Raw genomic sequence first — 6,000 nt, 5'->3', positions numbered from 1 at the left:
ATTATGACAAACAATACCACATTTTCTCAGCTGATTTTGTTGGTCGTATGTGCACGGTCTACAGCTAGTGTGTAATCCTGAGTAACTGAAGAACACAAGCACAGACAGGTGTGAATACAGCAATCATGTGGTCTGTGCAAATATTTCTGCTCATGAGCAATCGGCATCGGACAGGGTGGAATGATCAGCGCTGCCGTATGTGAGATTGCTCTGTTTTTGTGTGCGTGTGTACCCGGCAGGTGTGTGGCAGTGCAGGGCAGGGTTTCTCTATAGATCTCAGGCTGGCGTGTGTTCGCTCCAGGATAATGCTTCTTATACAGAGACCTACATGAGAGCAAGAGAGACTACAGGAGAAGAAGAGTGAGTCAGATCAAATTACTCTTTTTGTGTAGGTTTCTGTGTGTGTGAGACAGTGAGACGTCTGCTGGTCCAGTGGAACGTGTTGTTCACACTTGCATTAACAAGCAATGTTGCCACAAAAGCACACACAGTGTTAGCCGTTTTCTCTTTTCCTCCTGTTCTCAATACACCACCTTGCTGGTGCTGAACTTGAGTCTATATGTGTAGGTGTGTGTGTGTGTGTGTGTATGTGTACTTGAGTCCCTGGCGGCTTTGCTCCACTGATCGTGGCTGCTCTCCCTCGAGAGACCCGCAGCATGCAGATGGTCTGAGCAGTCAAGAGAAAAGTTTATGACAGCCCTCGTCTATCCCTCCCTCCCTCCGTCCCTCCTTCTCTCTCTCTCTCTCTCTCTCTCTCTCTCTCTCTCCACTCAGCCACATGGAAGTGACTAACTCTCTGGATCTTCCCTCACTTGCTCGGGTTGTTTCTAGCTTGCCGGCTGCCGACGTGCCAGTGGATTTTATCATCTTTTTCTGAACGAAGGACAAGCTGTGAAACGAGGTTCTGGAGAGCAGCTCCTAAAGGTACGTCTCAAGGGCCGAGCTCCGTCCTGGACAGAGTTGTCTTTCTGTGTCTTGTCTGCATCTCTGTGCTGACACTGTACGTCAGATGACCCTTGTCTTTACTACCGCCGCAACGGCATCAGTGTTTCTTTCTTACTCAAGACTGTGTGCGTCTGTGTGTGTGTGTGCGTGTCCAAGCACATGCAAGTGTTTACATGTGCCTGCTTGCGTACGCTCCTGATAATCTTCAGAAGTCGTATCTCTCATTCCGGACGAGACCTTCTCATCTTGTCTCACTGGCAGTCACGGAGCAGAGCCTGGGTGTGTGTGTGTCTCAGAGATGAGTTGTCTGTGGCCCACTTTATCACATCAGTTAATCACGGTCTCCGGCAGCCTCTCCATCAGCGGGCGGACACTGTGTTCTCTTACTTGCGGTCTTGTTTTTCATTTGTCAGATGTGTGTGTGTTTTTTTTTTCTTGAAAGTCCCCTGCTATTTCGGCTCCAGTGTTATCCCCCCTCCCTCCCTTTTTGGTTCTATTTGCATCCAACCCCGTTGTTTTCGGGCTAGTTTCACTTCTCTAGTACACACTGCCAGTTGCAAGAGGGTAATTGGGTTTCATTTGTACAGGATCTGAGTCTAGATTAAATTCCTTGAATTTATTCTGCACTAAACTCAACTATTTGATTTGATTTGAATTTCAGTTTATTTCAGTTTCTTTAAATACTGAAGCGCATCAGTGCGCGTAAGAAATCTGCGATATTGAGCCAATCTCAAATATACAAAAAGCCAAACAAGAATGTATTGTTCTATTCTGTGTACAACCGTATGTCTGAGATTTTTTTGGTCAAGGACACAGAGGATCAGGGGTAATCTGAGATATACCCACCACACACACCCCCAGCACCACAGCCACACACATCAGAGCCCAACACATGTCCGATTTACAGACTGCAAATCTGTATCAGTGCATTCTAGTGGTGTATCAGGTGTCCTCACTGAGGAGTGTGTGTGTGTGTGTTTGTCCCTGCTACTGTCCCGCTGAGTGTTGTGTGTTTGCAGGAGGCATTTGAGGGAACTACAGAGGACTGGACTAGAGGAAAAGGAAAAAGAGAGAGGAGTCCAGTATTAATGGCTGGAGGGTGATGGGGGACGATGTCCTCGCATCAGACGGGGAAAAGATTGAAAAGGAAACAGGGAGACGTATATAGCGAGGGGGAGAGTGAGGGTGTGTAGCCATGCATCAGGAATGTGGCGCCCGAGCTTCACTGCAGATCCCTGAGATCAGGTTGCCGTCAGCTGCTGAGGGTGGCCAGGTTGGGGCTTTGTGATATCTCTATATTGGAGAAAAGAGGGCAGGGCCAGGAGGGCAGGGGTAGACTGGTTTATGGAATACTGGGAAAACAACTGGATGTTTTCCTCCAAATTAACATGAATTTCTTTAGCTGGTTACCTTAACCAGAGCTTAATAGGGGCTTGTCACTATGGTCCATCACAGGGTTTGTGTTGCCGTGATGATAACAAAGGCTATTACCTAGTGTGAAACTCAGTTTTTTTTTTTACGATTCCCTGGCTGGCATGTAGAAACAAGGCACATGGTAACACTGTCTCCATAAACGAGGCAGATTGACAATAATCAATTTTCATTAGACTATGTGTTGTAGCTCTAATGCATTTATTTCTTCTGGGCAGGTGTCTTACACTCTTGTTTTTTTAACAGTAGTTTATTTGTTAACTAGCAAAGTTAATAATGATAATAGCAATAAACAGTACATTTCTTAACTACATTTACATTTCTTAATTCATTCTGGCTGCAAGTGCCGACTAATACTGAAATAATAGTAGATGAACACAACAAGAAAGAAAACTTCTAGAGAGAGCAGGGGAAAAAAAAATCTTGGTTACTCTCAGGATGACCCGGCACATTATGAGTTTAATCATAAAAGATGAAGGAGGGGAGAAAGGAGGGAAAGAGATGAATGAAAGAAGAATGTCCCTGAGGATGGTGGTTTGCGTGTCTGTGTGATAATGAGAGGGTTTGGGTGTAATCTTGCAGTGGAACACAGTCTGTGAAGAGTGTCATTCTCTCTCTACATGATACTGATGTGTGTGTGTGTGTGTGTGTGTGTGTGTGTGTGGTCCAACAGATGTCGGATCAGTGGTGGTGAAACATACAGAATTTCGCTCAGCCTTGCACCAGACCTGGTTGGCCTTCAACACCTAGATTACTCTTCCACGCCTCTTCTCACTACCACACACTACTTAATTTAGCATGGCGGTAAGCAGCAAACCTTCTTTAGTGGTCATTTCAGAGCTGGACTCCAACCCCGGTGCTGACGTGAGACGTCACCTCACCCTTTACAAAGTCATCCTTTTGCTGACTGCAGCTCTTCCCTTTAACTCTAGAAGAGATCTTATGTAATGACTGTCCCTCTACACCAGACTCTGAGGAACTGGTGAGGATGAAGTAGGATGATTCAAAGACCACCGCTCAGTCACAGCCCTGTGAACCACTTCCTTCTCCAAAAAGCTAATTAAGGAAGTGTAGACTTCAGGGGAAAACTGGTTGACTTCTTGAGCAAAAGTTTTTTGATCTGGAAAAACCCTGTAAGAGCTTGTAGCATAACAAGAAGACCCTTATAGCCTGTGGGTGAAAGTTATGTCCATGAGAGATAAATGATGTCGAGCTCTGGAAGCCCTTTGGAGTTGAAAGAGAGATTTACGCGCAAATCCCTTTACACTTCAAACAAAACTTTGAAAAATCACAGGGAGACGTTAGACAACATTACATCTCGGGGCTTTTTTGCTGGGGGATGGTGACATTGACACCGCCACTCATTCCTATGTCCACCTTGTAGAGTCTGGTGCTGCTGGAGCTCTTGAACTCCTCTTGACCCCCTCAGCCCCCATCTACAAAAACCACACAGGAGGTGTCAGCCACCTCACACCCCACTGTAACCCTTACAGAGTCCTACATCCTCTCACCTCGCACACAAACCATGGACAGCATAGGAAATGTTGTTTTTGTATATGGTACAGCAATAAATACCAATTTATACAAACCATAAATAGACCTAATTTTAAACATAACTTAGCCCGTATGGGCTTGGCCTTCCTGGTGCTTCTGTTGTGGACAAGCTTTTCAGCCATATGTGGGGCCATAAGAGATCTCATTCAGACTGTCCTGGTAGCATGGAACTTTTTCCTGGGGATGTTCTAAGGTCGTCTCAGGGTGCCTGGACTTGTCAAGCTGGTCAAGATTTAAAGATTACCTTTACCTGCTAATGTTACCATGTTTGAAGAGATTAACTTCAAGAATTCCAATTTATTTGCAGTTCACAATTGTACAGTACATCCTGCTCAACAACATCATGGCTAATCTTTAGTTATGTTAAACTTTAAAATGAAATTCATGACATTGTAGATGTTCTTTGATTGTGATTTAGCTGTGGCACCACCGCTAAGCACCCCATCAACATAAATACAGAGACATGTGTGATCAGTTCGGCTGTAGCTGAGCTGGCTACAGCGTTGGTGTCTTCCGTCCATCTCTGAAACACCCTGCAGACGCAGTGGGGATGGCATTAGACCTGTCAAGTTCAATCTGAGTGTCCTGTTGCTCTCGTGCAGACCCAAAGCTTTTGTTGCACTCTTAAAAAACACACTGATTAATAAAAAAGGAGCAAAAATAAAGAATTCATGACTGTGGAGCAGCAGTGCACCATTAGAGGTCTTAAGTGCTGCAGCAGAAGGCAGATTAAGGAGATCATTAGCAAGCCACCCCTCTGTCACCGACTGACTTTATCTGCACTTCATACGCATTCCCTGTGCATTTTTTGCTCAAACACTAGGCAATAACCTGGAAAGGAAATCATATTTCTGTTCTGCTTCCATCAGGGGGTGGAAGTAATTAAGACATCAACGCTGGGCTGTTCACTTAATTACAGAGTTGCATAGCAAGCTTTCATGGGAGCAGAAAAATATAGTTTTGAAGCAATGGAATAAGACTGATCACCTCCCCACGAGTTCTATACAAAGAAGCGGCAAGCACAGAGGCAGACTTTTGTGTGCAGAGGTCCTTGTCACATTCACATGCTGAGAGCAAACACCCTGAGTAAGCACAGGAAGCCAGTACCCCGTGGACTCTGGCAAAGTCTCTGGCACCTTCATGTAAAAAAAATCATCTCCTTAGTTGTGAGCTCCAAGTGCTGGAAGAATGGAAATGGACTTACTTTCATTTACAGTACACTACAGCAGCCTGGTGCAGATAATAAAGGAACATTCATCCACGCCCGCAGTAATGTTATGTCCAAATAGGAGTTGAGTTCGAATACAAGTCAATACGTTTCAAGACCTCTTTTTATTTTTGGTCGATATGGTAGTTTTGTTTTGATGCTAAATGCTAAAGAGAGTAAAATGCATTTTTCTTAATGGATGGATCAAAATGCCACATTATCCATTTATGTATTTTTTTTTTTTGGAATGTGAAACACTGTCCAGTCTCATCACTGAGAAGCTCGCCCTGACCCTCAAACATCACCCTGGCCTTGCACATTCCCCGAGGAGACCTTCTGTAGTCATGGTAGCCCATTTATGGGGCAGTTGTCCCCATTATTACAGCAAACATGAAAGGATACATTTTTATGGTTTGTTCCAGAGTTTTATGAATTCTGCAGGACCCAGGAGATTCTTTATGTGTTTGACCATGTTTATAAGGTATTTTATGATCTCAGAATTACACTGGTGGCGTTGTAGACAGGTTGTAAATTAAGCTGGGCAATAACAGGTGAGCTCTCATTGTTTCTGATAGGCACAGAGTAAGAGACCTGGTTAGACATCAGCACTGCCAGTGCTGTTCTGCTTCATTATTTGTCCATCCTTTCTCTGCCCTCAGTGGTACAGTAAGGCACTGTCTGTTCCTTCTGGCACACAGTGAGGTAGGTTTTCAGTCACCCATGGGATAGTCTGTACTCTTTGGACCTCTGCTTTTTACTTGCTACAAAAGCGCTGTCCCAATATCACCCATCCTCCACAGCCACAGAGTAACGTGAAACAAAACAACAACAAGGAGATATGGCTCTTTATGAAAATCATTCTT

At 44.6% G+C, this 6,000-nt stretch overlaps 1 protein-coding gene across 1 annotated transcript in view; it reads left to right on the top strand.

Moving 5' to 3' along the window:
* Nucleotides 1–784: 784 nt before the first annotated feature.
* The window catches only part of arhgap24 (Rho GTPase activating protein 24), a 76,722-nt gene continuing 71,506 nt past the window's right edge, over nt 785–6,000 (top strand). The window contains exon 1 of the mRNA XM_028973304.1: nt 785–924. The gene's annotated coding sequence lies outside the window, so the exon portion shown is untranslated. The remainder of the gene's footprint in view (nt 925–6,000) is intronic.

This window comes from Denticeps clupeoides, chromosome 3 (genome assembly GCF_900700375.1).
Source record: "Denticeps clupeoides chromosome 3, fDenClu1.1, whole genome shotgun sequence".
In the NCBI taxonomy this organism is placed as follows: Eukaryota; Metazoa; Chordata; class Actinopteri; order Clupeiformes; family Denticipitidae; genus Denticeps; species Denticeps clupeoides.
This window is presented reverse-complemented; position numbering and strand designations above follow the sequence as displayed.